Raw genomic sequence first — 22,590 nt, 5'->3', positions numbered from 1 at the left:
TCGGTAACATGTTTTAATTTGGATGTGATACTTTGATGCATGTTTTAATCGTTATGGTGTAAGTTGATCTGACAAACGGATTAACGGTATCAAATATAATCAATCGCACCGTTGAATATGACCTTATTGGAATAAGAACGAAGCAGAAGCTAGAATTTTGGAAATCGGAAAATTCGGTGTACATTGATCATCTGACAAACTATCCCATTAGAAACATAGTCAATATGGAAGGACATTGCTCCGACGATCAAAACTGACCCAACCGATTAACAGTATCAAATATAATCAATCGGACCGTTGAATATGACTTTATTGGAATAAGAACGAAGCAGGAGCTGGAATTTTGGAATTCGGAATCTTCGGTGTAAGTTGATCTAACAAACTATCCCATTAGAAACCTAGTCAACATGGGGAATCTTCGGTGTAAGTTGATCTAACAAATTTAAACTATCCCATTAGAAATCTAGTCAACATTGAACGACATTGCTCCGACGATCAAAACGGACCCAACCGACTAACGATGTCAATTATAATCAATCACACCGTTGAATATGACCTTATTGGAATAAAAACGAAGCAGCAATTGGAATTTTGGAAATCGGAATCTTCGGTATAAGTTGATCTGACAAATTATCTCATTAGAAACCTAGTCAACATGGGATATGATTTCATTGAATTCAAGTTTATTTGTTTTTAAATATGACCGTATCCCAACAAGAAAATAATCATTAGTTTTGAAAATTTTATCACATTGACTTTCTCATACCGGTGTATAAAAATTTGCTTTCGAAATATAAGCACGTATATTTTGCGACGAGTGTAGTGCAATTATTTAACAATGTTTTCCAAATAAAATAAAAAAATATTTAAAAAACAATACATTTTCCAAATAAAATAAAAAAATATTTAAAAAACAATACATTAACGTTGATATTTTTTTTTTGGTAGTGGCCGGGGTTTGAACCCTGGACCTTGCATATTTTATGCATTGTCCTTACCAACTGAGCTATGCTCACGGGGACATTAACGTTGATATTTTAAATATAGTTATTAGTTTTCAAAATTTTGTCATATTAATTTTCTCATATGAATATATAAAAATTTACATCAGCATATATAAGCAAATAAAATCCTCAGCGAGTGCAATGCAAACATTTAACATATTTTTTTACATATAAAAGACAAAAAATATTTAATAGAAACATTACATTTATCTTGACAATTTTCATTTAATACTTTTAAATAGTTCATCTGATTCAAAAGAATTGTTGGATCTAAAATAAAACGCAATTTGGTTGATCACAAATAAAACATTGTTGTAGTTTATTGAATCTGGATAAATAGTATGAATTTATATAAAAGAATAATATTTAAAATATAAAAAAAATCAAATGAATGAATTCATATTGTTTTATTTTAAAAATATTTATTATTTCATATATATACACCTATTCCCTAAAAAAAAATTATTGCTCATTGATATACACCTATTTCACATATAAATTGATTTTTTATTACTAAAGCTTGGATTATAAGACGCTGCAAAAAAAAAAAATATTGCTCATTGATAACATATGTTTTGCATTCCATTCCATTTCATGAAAGAAGTAATGGTCAAGTGGTTAAGTGTTAAGTCATATGATCAAAAGTTTCTGCATGCCCTGGTTTGATTCCCAACAGTGATATTTTTTATTATCCAACGGTGATATTTTTTATTTTTAATGATTTTTGTAAAGTCATTCTTAATTGGAATTAGGGCTGGCAATGAACCGAGACAACTCGAATAAAGTTCGAAACTCGACTCGGTAATTAGTTCATTGAACTTGGTTCATGAACCAAACGAGCCGAACTTGAGCTAATGATTAAGTTCGTTAAGTAAATGAGTTGAACTTGAGTTATATACAGTTCGACTCGTTTGGTTCATGAACTGACTCGATTATATATATATATATATATATATATATATATATATATATATATATATATATATATATATATATATATATATATATATATATATATATATATATAGACACACACACATACACACAAAGCTAGGTAATCGTATTTAACTAATAGCAATAGTAAAATAATAGAAGCAATATAAAACAACAATGGTAACAGAGTGGACCTGGATAGTTTTTAGCAATGGAAATATGTTGCTTGTAGTGCCATGGTGTTTTAGCAAAGCATCACTACTTTGTTTTTGTCCCACATCGAAAGTATTTGAGGTAGATGCAACAATACTTGTATATAAAAGAAGCAGCTTTGCTACTCTTTTATATGAAGGTGGGAGATCTATTATTTCACGGTTGTGGAATGGCTGTAGTCCTATTCGCCTTAGTTTTATTTTTTATTTTTTTATAAATATTAATTGTTCTAAAGTATGCAATTTTTTAAATAAAAAGTAAATTTTAAAATTGATGAGCAAATGAACCTAACGAGCTGAACCGAGTTGCTCGTGAACTTTAAATGAGCCGAACTCGAGCCGAAAAAATAGTTCATTTCGAACTCGAGTCGAGTTTCGAGCCGAACCAATTCTTATCGAGTCGAGCCGAGCTCAGATGAGTTCGACTCAACTCGACTCAATTCCAGCCCTAATTGGAATGAATGAAGGCATGTCATAACCCAGATTTATAAGGTGCAGCCTGGTTCGATTCCCAGCGGTGATATTTTTTATTTTTAATGATTTTTGTAAAGTCATTCTTAATTGGAATGAATGAAGGCATGTCATAACCCAGATTTATAAGGAAAAAAAGGGGTTGGATAGTGATTGGATTGAAAGAAAAATATAATTAATTTGATGTTTCAAATTGTAAAATACCATTAATTTAAAATGGGGTGAATTAAAATGGGGTGAATATGCAAATAATAAAATACATGCTAAAATTATAAAATAAATAATAAATGTTATTTTTATAATGGAGGACATGTGGCTTTATTTTATTGGTTTGGGTAAATTGCCCACCAATTTCTAAAGGCAATTTAGAAAAAACCTTATTGGAGTCTTTTTAATATTTATTTAGTCTAGATTTATTTCCTCAATAAAGGGATTCTTAATTTTGAATGAATTATCATTAGATGCAGGGATGAAGACATGGTGTAAATGCCCCACCTAAAATTGTGATTGTTTAGAATTATTTAGTTCCACCTTTGACAATTAAACAAATAGGTAATAACATAGTAAAAGAATCCCTCGACGTAACCTACCACAACAATGAGAATAAAATTACAATACAAGGTCCTTGACATGCAAACCAATCAAATTACAACATAAATAGTAAATAAAAGAAAGTCTTCCAAATGCCAATATAAATAGCTCCTTGGAGAACTACTACTCACATGTTTCTTGTATCTGTGCGTCATCGCAATCGTCAAACACAAATACACGAAAGGGGTGAGTAAGCAAGTTTCATAAAGTATAATAACAAATTAGACAAACACGTATAAATAACATCAATTTAATTCTTTCACAAGGCATAAGTTTTCTTCCAAGGGACACATTATCACTCACATGAATAAACATTTAATCACAAGACACATGCATGCACAATTCCTGTAACACTTTTATTTCACTTGGTACCATCTAACTCCAAATAAATGGCATGGAACGTGGCACTATGCTCTTGTAAGAGACAAACACATTCAGGTTCTCATATATTTGCTCGTCTAAACCCAAAATTCATATACATGACACACAAAAATATAGTGGTTTCACGTAACATTAGGGATTTACCCATTAAACCACTTAGGAATTTTTCCCCCATTTCACTCCTATGATCTAACAAGTATACCCTAACTATTACCGACCACTAGTATATGTTCCCTAACGCTTAAGTTTGTCACACCCATATAAATAACACTTCGCTGGGTATTTGACTGTAAGATATACCTCTCTCCCCTGATCTCCTCAAATATAGCACCATCATAAGCTAGAGACCCGGTTATCTCAATTCACATATATTACGCAACACATATTTCAACAAAATACTTATCATTTACAACACATATTAACAACACACACGTTCAAATTATTCAAACTCACATTGCTTTAATTTAAGATATTTAAACCACATATCACAATAGCACCATTCAAGTTCAAACAACACTTAATTAACATCAATGCTCACATATAGGAAATTACACAACATCAATATCATTCATGTCAATGCATAATTACACAACAACTTACATCCACAATGCAGCACCCTATTTGGGTGCTTAAATGGGTCCCGACCGTACACGTCATTCGTTTTATAATTAATACGTAATAAGCACCCAATCTCTCCAACTCAGCACCACAAAATAATTATTAATTGGGTCCCAGCAATAACTCTATATCATTACATTTTAACAATAATTTTTATACTCATTAATAATTATATAATTTTAAAATATTGAAATAATTTAATCATAAATTATTAAAAAAACAAACATTTTTATTTTATTTTTATTAATAATTCAAGAAAAAGTTAAAACTTAAAAAAACAATATAACATGAATGATGAAAAATTGCTTATTTTAAATAACAACTAATCTTGTTGACTATCACTCCCAAAATGGTGCCAAATATGCTCCACAAGATCATGTTGAAGTTGAAGATGAGTTTGTCATCTTGAATTTGTGCTCTCCTTTGTAGGTACGAGACAATATTTGGATGAGGACATTATGTATTTCATTCCTTGCAACATCATTTTTTAATATCAAAATAATACAATAATTAAATATATAAAAAAATAGAATTAATTGTATATGTGGGACCCATGAGTAATAGGAGAGAGAGAGAGAGAGAGTGCTTATACAAGCACCCACCTTCATAAGCACCATATTCATTGGTGTCACAAAGGGGGTACCTATTTACAATGGTATTTAATAGGGGAAGGACTCCCCATTGTAGATGGTCTTAGTGTTGCTTGCTAATTCCTTATTTTAATTCCCAATTTAACAAATATCACAATTAAATCATTAAAAGGCTATATACAGTTTGTCAATTGGCCAACTTCAGACGATGTGGGAATCATACTTACCATTTGTCACATTCACTATTATACACACAACTTAATCGAACAATTCTCACCCTTATCTTGACCAAATTATGTCCATTTGTTGTTTCCAATTTTAATTAGTCATTAAATAAGTCATTGGAATGCCCGTTTAAAACTCCAATTCTTAATGAGAGATTTTACCCTTACGCGATATACTATACCTCAATATATTGGCATCCAAGGCTTAGGATTATCCATCAATAAATTTGTACTTTTTTTGGACTTGAGATAAAATATAAGCCTTAAAGATGTAAGCATGGGTATTTCCAGAGCTATCGACGAATTTTTAGAAGTCTGTATACAAGTGTAATTACCTCTTGACCGCAATAGATACTCTCGGATGGAAAGAGGAGCTTGTTTGGCTTGTAGCCAAACACTTGGAATTAGGGTGGGGAAAGATTCAATCTATATTGCCAATAAGAGGAAAGAGGAGCTATTTTGTATAAATAAGTTGTTTCGAATAAGCTGTTTTGCATAAATAAGCTGTTTTGAATAAGTTGTTTGGCATAAATATGTTGTTTTGCATAAATAAGTTGTTTTGAATAAGTTGTTTATTAAAATGAAATCGTAATAAGCTATTTTGTATAAATAATTTGTTTTGAATTAAAAAAAACTTTAAAAATAGTTTTTTTTAAAAAAAAACTTTAAAAGAAAATGTTTATAGAAATTTTGGGGCTTGGGGACTTTTGATTTGTGGGCTTGCATGAATGTGAGCATTTTAATCTTGTGGATTTTTAAGCCCCATTACTATGTGGGCTGGGGCCAAAACTTCAAGGCCCCATGATATTGACACCTCTATATATTGGGAATCTACTCTCAATATAACAAAACAACATACTAGCAAAATTATTTAACTGTCCCTAACTCTATTAATTTTCACAGTTGCTTTTTACTCCCAATCAAGGGTACTTTTGGAATTTCATTGCCCTTTTGTTTGAAAGGAAGTCGTGCCATGTGTCGCGTTCTGATTCGAGCAAAAATGGCAAGTGTATCACACTCTCCGACAGCGCAAGTGGGGAGCAGAGGCCGGAGAGAGAAAGCAAAAAAGCTGGACAGCATGGACGCGTGTTGGGTTTCTATTGGTTGGTTGGTTTTTAATTTTTTTTAATAATTGTAAATCAATTATTTTGTCGAAAAATAATTTAAAAAAACAAAAAATTATATCAAAATTCATGATTTATTTTTCTCTATAAATAGAGACTTGGTTCATTTCATTTGGACACAGAAAAAAATACCAAGTTTTTCACTATCTTCTTCTTATTATATCTTTCTATTAGCAAACTAAGTGAAGTTTTAATCTTCTTTTTAGTGAAATGGATCCCAATAAATTATTTTAATATATTTTTTAAATATTTTTTCAGTTTTTCTTTATTTTAATTTAATTATAATCGATAATTGTAATTTTATGTAATTATAAAACCAAAAATATAAAATTAGAGAAGAATAAGAAATAAAAGGTGGTGGGGTAGAGTAGGTGGTGGGGTAGATCACTAACAGAAAAAATGACTACATCAAATAATAGTATAGTACATCAAAAGTTGTAGCAATAATTTAGTTCAATGTCTATATTAAAATATTTTATGTTAAAATATAGCAAACATATATTTTATTTCATTATTACTTATAAATAAAATTTGACTTTTTAAATATATTAAATAATTAATGTATTTAGTTTATATTATAGAGTAGATACATTAATTATTATTCAATGTATCTAAACGGTGAAATTTAGCTTATAATAGTGATCGGATGGAGTAGTACAAATAGCAAACATATTTTATGACATTGAATGTACTTTAAGAGTGCATATCCAATATTTGTTTACACATATATTAGGACCATGACCCACTACTAACAAACTCGAATCTTAGTAATGACAAAAAGCATGAAGACCGAGGCATTAACAACTAAGTTATTATCAAATATTGTTAGTATATGTTAATATCCAGTTTCACTATATTTTTTTACGGGAATATGTTAGTATATATTTATTTATAAAATGTATTTTCATTTATTAGCTTTTTTAATATCCTCAATTATAAAACAAGAACAATATTATAATATACTATGATTAATTATACTTCAATTTTTTTCGTTGTTTTTTTTAAATGTATCACTAAAAAAATCCTTCGAGTGTACAATTGTAACACGGGACTTATTTTAGTAACTACAACGAGTGATCGGTTTTAATTAGTATTTTCTTAATATATCTATTTAAACACCGCAGCTGCCCAAGTTTTATTAATATATTGAAAAATATATATGTGGGTGTATGAACTATATATTAATAAAAATATATATGTGAGTATATGTTTGTTTTACGGGAATATATTATTATATTCTAATTTCTAAAATCAAATGGGAACTATATATTGATAAATATATGTGAGTGTATGAACTATATATTAATAAACATATATCTCAATATCTCAATTTTTATATCTATTTAAACACCGCGACTGCCTAAGTTTTAATTTTTTTTAAAGAACTGCCGAAATTTTATTAATATATTATTAAAGTATATGTTGGTGTATGGACTATATATTAATAAAAAAAAATTGAGTATATGTTTGTTTTACGGGAATGTATTAGTATATTTTTATTTATTAAATCTATTGAGAACTATATATATTGATAAAATATATATGAGTGTATTGACTATATATTAACAAAAATATATCTCACTGTATTTTTTTTTACGGCAATATGTTACCATATGCTTATTTATGAAATATATTTTACGATAACAATATTATATAATACATTAGTTATGATTTTTCACGGGATCCTTATTAGTATTTTTCACACTAAAAAATATTAGTAAATAAAAACTATGATTATTTTTATTTATTAGTTTTTTTAATATCGTCAATATTAAAATTTAATATATATTTGTTCATATTAAAATTTAATTATTATGCTTTAAATATTTTACATATTTTCAGTATGGATAAAAAAATACTATACCAAGCTCAGTCGAGGCGCGACACGCGGCGTAGCCGCGGCCATACAGCGCGGCGAAGCCGCGCTACCCGTGCTATAGCACGGGTATGTCGACTAGTGGTTAAGAGTAAAATAACAACAATCATATGTATAGGGTGACTCAAGCCCTATTAAGTATAAGTAGCTAATGCTCATTTGGTGACTCTACGGAGTGGCACTATATGAGAGTAATGTTGTTATTATTTGTTTATTAAGAGGGTTGAATTGTACCAATAATTGTGTTATCTTACTCGAAGGACGAAAAACAATAAGATATATATTTGGAGGACTAAAAGTTATATAAAAAAAATATAGTATATTTTTTTTTTCTTTGTCAAGTAAGTTAGTGGTTAGAAAGTCACCTCTTAAGATGAATAAATAGATGTTTTGGGTTTGAACCCCGACCCCTACATATATTATACAATATCCCTACGAACTAAGTTAAACTCAAGGGGACAAATAAAAAATATTTTTATAGATATTAAAAGGAAAAAATAATATCTATACAAGAACTAAAAATATTTCAACCTTAATAATATTAATAACCGGTGATTCAAAAGAGAAGGAAAAATAAACAAAATGTATTCCAAAATATTTCAGTAAAAAGAATAAACAAAACACTCCACAATCAAATGATACTTTCCTATTGAAAAAATAAAATGTTTGAAAAGAGAAGAATTTGGTGTTGGGTACCTTGCAAATGTGAGGATAGATGATAGTCTCATCATTCAAAATGTGTAACTTAACTAGAATGTGGGACTTCCTGTTCAAAAAATGTTAACATTAATTAATTAATAAATATATCAGCCCCTAACTATTTGGTAACGTTTGCTCAAAAAATTCACTATTCACTCTTTTAATTTCGAAGTACTTAAAACAGTTGCAACCGTAAATAAAAAATTGTAAATTGATTTTAAGATAAAGTCCGAAGCATATTTTTAAAATGCCTTTTTTTTTGAGAGAATTTTTAAAATGACTTAACAATTTATATTGTTTGATTTTTCACAAAAACAAATAATAATATTCAGTTTGATTATCATATCATCAGTTTTTTTATAGATAAAAGTAACTTATTCGTAGAAGAAAATATCTCTTTCTCATATGTCATAGTATGTTAGAAATCAAAACTGCTTTCAAGCAATCTTTAATTATGCATTAATATTCTATTCTACTACAATACTCCCTCCGGTCACATTTATAAGCAAAAATGCACTTTTTAGGTTCATTGAATACATAATGTATTTGACCTATATATTGACCAAATACATTAAGAATTGAATGAATCTAAAAAATGATTTTTTGCTTATAAATGTGACCGAAGAGAGTACAATTTTTCACCTTCAAAATAATCATGATCTAGATAGATAGTCTTAAACTAACCCAAAGTAAAAACATTGATGGATGATAATAAAATATACCTTATCATAAAACATTGGGTCATGTTAACTTGTGTCCTAAGGGCATAAGTTAAGAAACTAAAAATGGAATTAAAAAGTAACTTTTGCATTGAAAAGACAAAATTTCAAACTTTTAATATATTGAATGCACAATTTCCAAGAAAAAAATTTCCATGTTTAGTTTCTAAACTTGTGCCCCAAGGGCACAAGTTAACATTTCCTTAAAACATTTTCTTTATGGTTCTGTTGAGGTCACCCTCCCAATGATTTTCTTCATCGGTTTGTACATTTTGAAGATTTGTTGTGTTGGCAACTCCGGATGAAAAAAGTTCCATTCGAGGACATTCTTTGATAATTACAACTTCCAGTAATGGAAACTTAATGGGGCATGACCAAAACCGACAGATTGTAAAGATATTAGTTCTAGAGTTCGTAAACTGCAAAATACAATCTCATTCGTCTCATCTTCTTTACTGTTCCCTATATCCTCAAGCCAATTATACATTTTAATCTTCATTGTTGTGAGTTTGACAAGACTCTTTGCTGTTGAATGTGTATCATATTTTTCAACCCATTGCAGTTTGTTACCTTCAAATGGGTCATGTAACTATATGTAACAGAGGACGGAACCAACTTTGTCAGACTGGAACATTGATGAACATGAATGCTTTCAAGAAACTGTAGAACGGGGTCCATCTGAAATCCTTCTTTGCATATACATTTAAGCTTATGCAGCTGCACTAAAGTCAAATATCTGAGTCGAAGGCTAATTTCAGGTTCTTTTTCCGTTCTTGTAATTTGTTCTCCATGAATGATCTCCGTGAAGATGCTTCATTGGACCGACAAGCTTTCTAAATTAGGAACATTTTTCAGGTACCAATATGGAAAAGTAACTTCCTCATTGTAGAATTCCCACACGGTCATGTTTTTGACATTGTTTAATTCAACCCCTGAAAATTGGCTCTGCAGTATTACGCCGAAATCTTTGTTGTTCAAGGACAAATTCTCCACATAGGCAAGTACCTGTTGCAAAAAGTAAATTAACACAAAAGATGTTCTATCCATACTAAGTAGAATAATAACTCAAAAGTAAATTATCATTTATAAAAGAAATATCGAATAACTTATCTTCAAATTAAGCGAACATTGAAAAAGAGTTAAAATATGTGCATGTATATTCAGGGCAAGCATGATATTTAACGCTACCCTAACCTCTTCAATAACAACGAGAGGTTGATATGTTGAGATATTGAGCTCATCATTTCTGGACCTTACTTGGTGTCTCAATGGCTCTGCCTCAAAGTCTCTTCCCATGAACAAGAGACTCGATGATTTCACTCACCCAAGGTGTTTACAAATGTTTCCCAACCAAAGCGAACCTCTCACCAAAGACACTCAACCCTAAAGTTACCTCCTTTGATTTCTTAAGTTTCTCTCTCTTGAAGCCCTACCTTAAAAATGAACAATGAAGCCTTAAATAGTACTCAAACTAGTGTAAAATCGTGTCATCATTTCCCTAAACCGTGTCATAATATAGCTAGTACACAAAACATCCTTATCCCAAAATTGTGCCACGATTTTCTCCATTGCGCCACGATTTTTCTTACAGTAGCTTCCTCACATTCTGTCTCGAAAGTCGTGTCATGATCTCAAACCATCAGAACCCATCAGTTTTGAGGCAAATTCAACATCCCCCATTATATCCTCGGTTCGATTTCTATTGATTTATTTTTAAGTCGATTGCAATATAAAATCGCAAAATAGTTTTTCTACAAAGTTTCTAATATTGTAAATTAAAAATCAGCCACTATACTCCTTCAAAAAAAATAAATCAACTACTATACATCCAAAGAAAGAAAAAACAAAGAAACGCAAATCATATTGTTACACAAAAAATAAAGTTATAAATCAAGCATACCTTATCTTCAAACATGATGTATATTGTATCGTTTAGGTTCCCCTTCCAAAGCCATTTTGAATCATTTTCTGCAATTTTAACGTTCCGAAGAATTGGTGTACTTGTGTTTCCCGCTGAAAAAATCTTCATGCGAGGACACTCCTTAACAATTACTTCCTCCAACAACGGAAACCTCATGAAACACTTACTAGAGCAAAATTTGACGAGGCTTGGCAAACCTTCCAACCTCAAAATTTGTAAACTAACAAAAACAATGTCATCATTTTCTACTCCAGTAATTATTTCTTCAAGTGAACTACAATCTTCTATCTTCAACGTTGCAAGCTTGCTCAAACTTTGTGCCGTAGGAGGCTTGATTAAATATTTTAGCCCGTTGCATTTTATTATCTCTAAATATGTGAGATGATTAAGCGTGACGGAGGAAGACATCAAATTTGTGAGACTAGAACAATAACGAACCTCTAAGTATTCAAGGAACTCAAGTACATATGGTCAATTTGAGATCTTTCCTCACATATTTGTTGAAATTTAGGCAATCTATTCAATATCAGTTTTTTGATTTGTATATGAGTCTTCTCACTTATACTTATTTGTCCTTTATCTTGGAATATCTTCTTGAAGCAACACTCGACTCAACAATTAGTAACTCAAGTGTATGCACATTTTCAATAAACCAATGAGGAAATCTAGCCTCTTCAGTGTTATAACTTGTCAAACCAAGATGGGTCATTTTGCTAAAGAGGGTTGAGCTTCGGGCTTGCAATATCATGTCAGCATCTGCTTGCACTATACGCAACACCTCCAAGTTTGGAATCACCTAAAACATATTTAAACAGCAATGTCAAAGAATTAAACATTTTATTATTGAGTGAAACAATAATTACTGTTGACTAAAATTTGTCTTATTTTTTTAAACAAGCAATTGGGCAAAGTGGTTCGATTCCTGAGTTCGAACTCCACCAAATAACGAATTGTTCAGGAGAACCTGAGTTCGATTTTTTACTGAAACAATTCTTGACTAGACTTTACTTATCTTCCGGCCAAACTCCGGATTAGCAACCGTATGGTTAACTCAAAAAAAAAAAAATTGTCTTTTTAATTTATGCCAATACCTTACTTTCAATTTCTTTTGAACTTACATATCAATTTATGCAAATATTAAAATAAAAATTGAAATGCCATTGTTAATTTACTTTTTTTTTGTACAATAATTTCCTTATTTTTATTATAGAAATTATCAAGTACATCTATAATGTAAAATATATTTTAATAACTTTTGACATTAAATAGACTGTCTTTTTATAATGTTTTTGGGTGGTCTTGAATAGTTCCAAATTTTATAAATGAATACAAATACAATAATTGTTTGGTATATCAAAAGAATAGCACCAGCTTTCAAAGAAAAATAAAAAGTAACACCAACTCCATATGTAAAAAAAAACACGCACACAAGTCCAACAGACATGGAGTTACCAATGGAATACAAGTATAATAATTGTTTGCTATTTCAAAAGAATAACACTATGATATGTAAATTTATATGATATGATGAACCGAACCAACTCGAAAATAGTTCGAAATTCGATTCGGTAATTAATCCGTTGAACTTGGTTCGTGAACTAAATGAGCCGAACTTGAGCTGAAAATTAAGTTCGCTGATTAAATGAGCTGAACATGAACTATAGATAGTTCGACTCATTTGGTTCATGAGATGACTCGATTATATATGTGTGTGTTTGTGTATATGTACGTGTGTATTTTTATATATGTAAGTTTCAAATACTTTTATATTTATTAAATGAATTAAATGTTAAAAAAAAAAAAAAAACTTAAGTGCCGCTCCATTTTCCTTCTTGTTTTTGACGCATCAGTTCCATTCTCTAGGAGGTTGGAATTTAATTTTATTGGTCATAGCCTTCATTTCCTTTAATCAATATTTCATTTTCCAATTCCACAAAAACAGAAAACATTTCTTTCTTCTTCTTCTTCTCGGATGGCAATAGGCAGATTTAGCAAGTGGCATAGCTAACCAAAGGAGAAAATCATTCTCTATTGTGGAACCAATATTCTTATAATTTTTTTTTTTACCACAAAACTTTTAAAGAACGGTGCAACTGTGTTTATCCAACAACATTTGATATTTTGTACAACAATTGGTACTATGTTCATTGTTCTTTATCACAAAACTAGAAGATTGGTGCAATTGTGTTTTATTCAGCTTTATTTTCTATAGTTTCCTTGCTGGAGTTTTTGGCATTTTGAGCTTCTATTTCATGCTCTTTTCTGATCAGGGGATTGCATTAGGATTTCTACCAAAGTCCATCTTTTTAATTGTATTGGCTGCAGGTGTTTTCAGTTCATGATCGATTCAAATTGTTCTATTCTCTATATTGTTGATCCCTTTTACACAGCTTGTGCTAAGTCCTATTGGATTTAAAAAGAAAAATCTGAAAGACCAAAGATCTATAAAAATTTAATATTTTTATTGCAAAAAAATGACTTCTAAATTATGAGATTCGAGCAACAAAACTGAACCTAACGAGCCGAACCGAGTTGTTAGCGAACTCAAACCGAGTCGAGTTCAAGCTAAAAAAAAAGTTCGTAACGAACTCGAGCCGAGTTTCGAGCTGAACCAAATCTTATCGAGTCGAGTCGAGCTCAGACAAGTTCGATTCGACTCGACTCATTTCCAGCCCTAGTTGAAACAGATTGTTTATCATCTCGAAAATTGGAGCTTTTTGTAGATAGACTTCTGACCAAATTCAACTTTGTACATTTTTTAACATCAATTTTGCTCAAAGATGGGCATGTTAGAGTATGATTTCCAGCATAGAAACCATTGAGTTTATGTAAGTCCCAAATCACTAAAGTACTTAGACCATCCACAACAGAGCACCCTAAATTAGGTGTTTACATTTACTCCCTCTGGTCACATTTATAAGCAAAAATCACTTTTTTAGATTCATTGGATATTTAATGTATTTGGTCTTTATATAGACTAGATACGTTAATCATTCTATGAACCTAAAAAGTTGTTTTTTGCTTATAAATGTGACCGGAGGGAGTATTTCATATGTCAACAACGCTCATTTTACGGTAATATTTAATAAGCACCACTTTTCTCCAACCAAACACCTCAAAATAAATTATTAAATAAGTCCCACAAATAATTTTATATCATTACATTTTAACAACATTTATTTATTTTATTAAGATTTATTAAATTGGACCCATGAAATGTGAAGAGAGAGAGAGGGTGCTTCCATAGCCACCCTTCTCCATAGCCACTCATATATTATTCTCCACAATGGGGGTGCCTATTTAATGTGGTGCTAAATAGGTGAAGCACCCACCATTGTGGATGGCCTTAGTGTTGTATTTTTATATGATATATTTCAAAAGTTAATGCAATTAACTATTTATTTATCCTCATTTAACTTTGTTTACTGAGTCAAAGGCGGTTACATTTTATTCCAAACGTTCCCAACTTGAAAGCTATTATTAAGGCTTTATATTTGGCATGACAAAGTCAATTTTTTACTTGTCATTGTAAAAAACAACCTTTTTGACGTGAAAAAACAGTAGAAGTGGAGTTAAGCTCTTTTCTTCTAGCTAGCCCTTGATCGGTAGAAATGAAAAACAACTATTCTTTCCGATAAAAAAATTACAAGCCCCATATATTAATTTTTGTGCAGTCAACAACTTTGGGTTTCTTCTTCCTGAAATATTTCCTTTTGCCAGTTCTGTATCCTTATTCTAATCGTGAAGGGTCTGTTAAATCCTGGGGGGTTAGCGTATAATTACGTGAAAAATAACGCGATCAGCGAGTCTCAGACTATTCATGGTTTGTTCGTTTTACAGGTGTTTATTTGATTTGGTTTGATTTGGTTGTCGAAGATGTTGATAGAGTTGTGTCGGTGACCTAATTATACAACAACATCAAAACAAATAAGTTTCCTTTGAAATCTCCCTTGATTATTCTTATTAACACATAAATTGATTCTTATAATTATTTGTTGATTATTATTTGTAGAGATAATTTATGCCTAAATTTACAACAATCTTAAGGATTTTCTAAATTGTTTAACGGCTGCCAATGCTAGGGTTTGATCTGCCAGCTGCTATGCGACATCTCTAATGTGAGAAAAGATAAAAGAAAGGAGTGGTGGTGAATCCTTGATTTAAAGAGAATGTCAATTAAGTTGTTGAAAATTATACGATGGATGTTCACTCAGGTTCTATCTATTACATCTTTATTTGTTGTTAAATTAAGACTTATTTGTGCTAATTATCAAAATATATGTGTAGCCAAGATATTGTGTGAAATTTATGCTTGTTGTGAATAGGTGAAAATGATATCTTGATATTTTATTTGATGATTAATATCTTACTGTTGTTATGAAACGGTTTCCGAGATTTAACAAAAATTACTTGGTTCATAACGAAGGGGAATTGGATTATAAATACTATCATGCTTTAGTCACATTTATACTTGTATTGTTGATTATTTGAATTATGTAAGTGATATTTTGCTTTTTATTTTCATGATGTTATCACTCTAGTAACTTGAATATGAGAATTTAAATGGTAGGAAGCCACAAGTATGCATTCTTTTAAATGTACTTTGTCATAATTGTGAATGCATGATTTTTGTGATTTGGTGAATGGTGTATCATATTTTAGAAATTAAGTTTTTTTTAACTGATAAGGCTTATAAGAATTTTATTTTATATGACAAAGATATCATTGATCAAATTGGTGTGTACTCTTCTTATAAATATACACACGTTATTTGCTAAGGGATTAACTTTATTTTATGAGTTTTGAGAATAATCCTATATTTTTGTGTATATGGTCATTTGATTGATATGACATGAATATGATCCATCCTTATGTATCCAAGCATGGTAGTATATCTCCATGTATCCATTCTTATACTGAATGTGTTGTTGTGTAGTGCCCGTCTGTAGGTGTGGAACTAGCTAAAGTTAGTTTTGGCATATGAATACTTGTACTTTCCCATGATTTGCATTCTAGTTATATGCATCTCGCTAATTTAACTTTTGTTAAGAGAGGTAATATATGCATTGTTTAAGTGAACTTACATTAAGGTATTATAGATTATACAATTTTCTGAAATGCATTGGCACATGATATTCTTGAGAAATTCTTGAAATGTAGATGATTGTATTTGAAAGTGAAGTGATACTTTAATCAAATCATCTTGTGTGATTGGACTATCCTTTATTCTTATATTTCATTTGTGAAGTGTTTAGTTTATTTGACTTTATGCAATGCCAAGACTTTTTCAAAGGATAAAGTGACATCTAAATTGATGTGAATGAATTATAGGATCAAGTATGGTTCTTATACTTGATAGAAGAAAATTGAAGAAATATTTTATTGATAAATTTATGAAAAATATGTATGGTAGAATCATGAAATATTTGTGAGAATACCATAAAATATTATATGGTATATTATGGATTATCCATTGTATTAAAATATTAATACAATGATCTTTAATGAAATTTGTTTATGAGAAAATATATATTTATGGGATTTAGTTTTCATTGTGGAACTATTGTCACTTGAAAATTATTCAAGTAGACCTGTAAAATAAATCTATACATAGAGTTATATTTTCTCAATGTGGGGGGTTGTCGCTTAGACTTTATCTAAGTAGACCTGGTGAAGTATATCAAGAAAGTAACTTTGACAATATATGAAATATTGTTTAGAGTTGATGAACCATTGCATCAAAATAATGCAATGATGTTAATTGAAATTGAAATTCAATGAGAATAAATCAAAATGTACAAATATTTTATTTATTGTGGGGATTTTGTCGCTTGAAGTCATTCAAACAGACCTGTATAATAAATAAATCTACAAATAGATTTATATTTATCCACATTGATAGTGTTGTCGCTTAATAAAAATGTAAGCAGACATGTATAAAAATAATTATAGAGATCAAGTTTATTGTTATAAACTTTGATATATATATATATATATATATATATATATATATATATATATATATATATATGAAGTTGATTGACTTAGAGACGTCTTAGTCAATATTATATGATGAAAGAAAATTGTCTTCATCATTTGTGTATAAAGTAGCTACTAAACAAAACCCCTTGGGATGAAATAAATTGTGTACATTGAGGGGATTGGGACTTAAGCCACTTGAAATTAATAAGTGATGGGAACCCAAACTTTGTGATTGGAGATCCCATGAATAAGGTTCATATGGGTAAGAACAAGTCACTTATTAGTTCTGCTAGCACCAAAAATTAGTTAATTAATTTTTGTTCTCGTCCCTTTCCTATGGTGTATATGTGAAGTGCTAGGCACTGCATTACTGAGAGGATAAGCCTGTAAAACTTTTAATGAATTTCATATCCATTATGGGTGGTGTATGTTTTGCAGCATACACTTGATGAAATCACCTATTTGAGTGTCAAGTGGGGCCGCTTGTATGAGATCTTGGCGAAATCTCTAGAGCACTCATGAAATAATCCAGGCTCGCGCACGGCCTATTAGCGCACCACAGCGCCAACGGCAAGATTTGTGGGGGTGTGATGCGAGTGGTATACCGCTAACATACGCCAAGTGATTTTGGTTCATATAGCTTGTTACACCAATTTTACTGTGTTTTAAGTACTATCATTCTAGCACTGGTTCATATAGCTTGCTACACCAATTTGATGCATTGCATCCAAGAGATAAACCCATAAAGTTTGTTTTCTAAATTAATTTTTGAACTTTTGAAATATGTGGGGGATTGTTGTATTTTTATATGATATATTTCAAAAGTTAATGCAATTAACTATTTATTTATGCTCATTTATTTATGTAGGGGATTGGTTTCAAATGTTTCCTAATGTTACTGTTGAAAATATAGTGGCTTCGGCATCGGATCATTATCCTCTTCTTATAAAAAAGGAGGGGACGCACCGTGTTTGGGTTCCTACACAAAAATTTAAATTTGAAAATGCGTGGTGTATGGATCCAGGAATTCATGATACTGTCTCTGATAGCTGGTTATCTAGTGCAGGTATGCAAGTGGTAGAATAGCTTGAAAATTGTGCAAATGACCTCAATTCATGGAGAAAATCGCATAACAATGGTCTGAAACAAGACATTGAAAATTGTCGCCGCGACTTGAACCGTTGTCGGAGTCAAGGGGCTGCGGCTAATCCTAGCTTGTTGACAAACTTGCGGAAATGCGTGACGCAATTGATGATTCAAGAAGATAAGTATTGGCGGCAGCGAGCTAAGACACATTGGTATCGCGATGGTGATTTGAATACAAAATTTTTTCATGCATCAGCCACGTCAAGAAAAAAGGTAAATCGCATTAATTTTCTGGATAATGATGAAGGGGTATGAGTTGCTGATGAACAATGCATGCGTCAGGTTGCAAAAGAATATTTTGACACTTTATTTTTAGAGAGTGATAGTACTCATGCACCGGTTGTGGATATAATAGAAAAAGTTGTGTCTGATGATGATAATGTTATGCTAACTGCTCCCTTTCAGGCTGAAGAATTTAAAGACGCTATGTTCTCTATGCATCCAAATAAGTGTCCTAGTCCGGATGGATTTAATCCTGGTTTTTTTCAACATTTTTGGTCTGTCTGTAATTCTGACATCTTTCAGGAATGTTGTGTGTGGCTTAATCATAATCATTTTCCGCCGTCACTAAACTCAACAAACATTGCATTCATCCCTAAAGGTAATGAGCAAAAGATTATGAAGGATTGGAGGACGATTGCCTTATGTAATGTTCTGTATAAATTAGTGGAAAAAGTACTTGCTAATCGACTCAAAAAAATATTGCATAAATGTATCTCTGAGAGGCAGTCAGCTTTTGTACCTGAGCGTTCTATTCTTGAAAACGCGATGATTGCTACTGAGATGGTGCATCATATGAAAGTTGGGAAGAGAGTTAGAGACAAAAATGTTGCACTTAAATTAGACATTAGCAATGCGTATGATAGAATTGATTGACTTTACCTTAAGGAATTGATGCTTAAAATGGGCTTTGACAATAAATGGGTTCAATGGATTATGATGTGTGTTGAAACTGTTGACTACTCTATTATTATTAATAATGAGTTGGTAGGGGTAGAGGCTTGAGATAAGGTGATCCGTTGTCGCCATATTTATTTATCTTGTGTGCTAAAGGCTTATCCGCCCTTATTCGAAAAGCAGAACGAAGCGGAGACCTCCATGGAGTGTCAATTTGTACTAATGCACCTACTATTTCTCACCTCTTGTTTGCGGATGATTGCTTTTTGTTTTTCAGGGCTGATGATAGGGAGGCGCAAGTGATGAAGAACATTCTCCATACCTATGAACTAGCTTCCGGGCAGGCCATTAGTCTTCCAAAGTCCAAGGTTTTTTTCAGCAGAGTTGTTCCATCGCCTTTGAAGGAAACTATTACTAATATTTTAGGTGTCAGAGCGGTGATGGGCACAGGTAAATATCTCGACATTCCATCTATGGTGGGCAGAAGTAAAGAGGCAACATTTGGCTTTATAAAGGATCGTATTTGACACAAAATTAATAGTTGGAGCAGCAAATGTTTGTCCAAGGCTGGTCGTGAGGTAATGATCAAATCGATACTACAATCCATCCCATCTTATATTATGAGCATCTTTTTACTTCCAAATAAGCTTGTTGATGCAATTGAAAAAATGATTAATGTTTTCTGGTGGGGCCACGGCGGTAATATGCGTCGTGGATTACATTGGATGTCTTGGGAAAGGTTGTCTGTTCATAAAAAATTTAGAGGTATGGACTTTAAGAATTTGACCTCTTTTAATGTGGCTATGTTAGGGAAACAGGGATGGAGGATCCAAACTGATTCTATTAGCCTTGTTTGTAGATTATTTAAAGCTAGATATTTTCCTACTTCTGATTTTATTGGGTCCAAAATCGGGCATAACATTAAGGTCAGAAAAACACAAGAAGGGGGGTTGAATTATGTTAGCTTTTTCTTCGTTTTCTCCTAAGCTGAAAACACTGATCAGAAGCAGATAGAGTACTACTTCTGAAGTGATGTTCAGAAGCAATTTGGTGCGGATAAAAACAGAGAGAGAAAGAAGAAAGACACAAAGCAATTATACAGGTTCCTTCCACAAACCGGAAGTAGTCTTGTCCCACTTGCACTTCCAAGGAGAGTTCACTAAAATGTAATATCTGATTACAACTTCTCACTGCTAAACTTAGCAAGAGACTTCAAACTGCTCAAGCACAATTGCAAGAGACTTCCTATGCTTCTGAACACAATCAAGAGACTTCTAATGCTCAAGCACGACTGCAAGAAACTTCTATTCAAACAGAATTACAAAGAAAATGTTTGAGGTTGAACACTTGATATACAATCAGTGATGTTCACAATACAAATCAAATACAGACTCTTAAGACTCTAGAATTTCTAAGATATGAACTTTGAAAAGAAATTTTAAGTGAACTTTGAATGCAGAACAATTTCAGAAGAGTTTTGGCACATATAAATTGTTGTTGAGTCCTTTCCAATCTCTAAGCCAGCACATCAAAATAGAGTCGTTTGATGATTTGATCAATCACCAATGATCTTTTGCCTGATATGGTTATTGTCCTATGAAGAATCAATTTCAAATCCATTCCAATTGTGAAGGAACATCGTTGCAGGCAGAGTTGTTTTTCTTGTCTTGTAGCTGAGACAAAAACAGAGTAGTGGAGTCGTACAATTGTACTTTGTCAACGCTCTTTAAAGAACAAGCATCCAATGCCTTCAAATCCTTTCAAAATGACTGTTGCTTCACTCTTCCAGTCTTCTGCAATGCTTAGACGAGATTAAATCCATTAAACAGCCTTTGAAGCTTTAAGTCTTGCATCTCCTGATGAACTTCAGCTTCTGGTGAACTTGCTTCTGATGAGATGCTTCTGATGACATCATCACTTCAGGAGAACTTTACTTCATGAGCACTTCTCTTCAGATGCTTCAAGCTTCCTTTTTGTTGATTCCTTAGCTCTCTTTTGCTCTTTCAGAACCTATTTAAGATGTAAAAAATTTGTCTATGGTCCTGTACACTTGAACAAATATTAGCTTATCCAATTGACAATTTTTAATACCTTGTTATCATCAAAACTCTCAAAGGGTAATGTTAAACACATTTTGTTCCAACAATCTCCCCTTTTTAGATGATGACAAACATTAGTATTTAAAATGTGCAATTGTTGTTAATCTAATTAACAAGTTGACTATAAGGGTTTGAGGTTTGTAAGCTCCCCCTGAGTTCTATCCATGTTAATTAAATTCATCACTAAGAACGAAATAAGACTCAGAATACTCTCACATTAATAGACTAAGAGATAAGAAGAAGGTCCTATTAATTTAACATGATTAAAATTAAATTAATGGGGCTCAGAGCCTATAAATACTATACATCTACTCCCCCTTTTTTCATCAACAAAAAGTATAAAAACTAAAGACAGAGAAAGAGATAGGAAAAAGATAGTGAGAAAGTATATTAAAAAAACATAAGAAATATATCAGAGAAAAAACACAAGAAATAAATTAGAGCAAAGACAAATGAGTTCAGAAGCATAAACATTTATCAATAGCACAAAAACTTATTCAGAAGCATAATAGGATCAGATGCAAAAATTGAAGTCAGAAGCACAATAAGTTAAGAAGAGTTAAACAAAGAAACTTAAGATAAAAACTAAACAAGCTAAAAATAATATGTGCAACTAAGGGTTGGCTTGTTTGTTGATCATATCCATCATCTGCTTAAGCATCTTGTTTGTCTCTTCTTGTTGCTGCTTCATTTCTTTCTTGAATTCATCATGACTCTTGATCAAATTCTCTTCTCTCATTCTTGCTTCTCTCATTACTTCTCTTGTTTCTTCCAGCTTTGCTTCAGTGGATGACTTATATTCAATTAAGAGTAGCTTCTGTTCAAGAACTTCCTTTCTGAGCTGCTTGTTTTCCTTTTCCAAAGCAGCATTCTTTTGTAATAGATCCAATTCAGTAGAAGCTGATTTAAAGTTGATATTGTTCAAGAAAGTTAAATCCAATTCCTTGGGATGCACACTAGTAGGAATGAAATCTGTAAGAGTTCTTTCTCTAATGCACAGAGGATTTTGCACCCAAGTTCTTATAACTTTAACTTGTTGCAGATTGCTATCAACGCCTTTCAGCCAATCTTGAAGCTTCTGTTGAGCAGAGTCTTGAGCATCC

At 31.4% G+C, this 22,590-nt stretch overlaps 1 pseudogene; it reads right to left on the bottom strand.

Annotated features, from left to right (window-relative positions):
• Positions 1-3,621: 3,621 nt before the first annotated feature.
• Positions 3,622-22,590, bottom strand: part of LOC146954812 (uncharacterized) — a 57,270-nt pseudogene continuing 38,301 nt past the window's right edge.

The sequence above is a fragment of the Medicago sativa genome, chromosome 1 (genome assembly GCF_051527215.1).
Source record: "Medicago sativa cultivar Bolivia chromosome 1, Bolivia_mono, whole genome shotgun sequence".
Lineage (NCBI taxonomy): Eukaryota > Viridiplantae > Streptophyta > Magnoliopsida > Fabales > Fabaceae > Medicago > Medicago sativa.
This window is presented reverse-complemented; position numbering and strand designations above follow the sequence as displayed.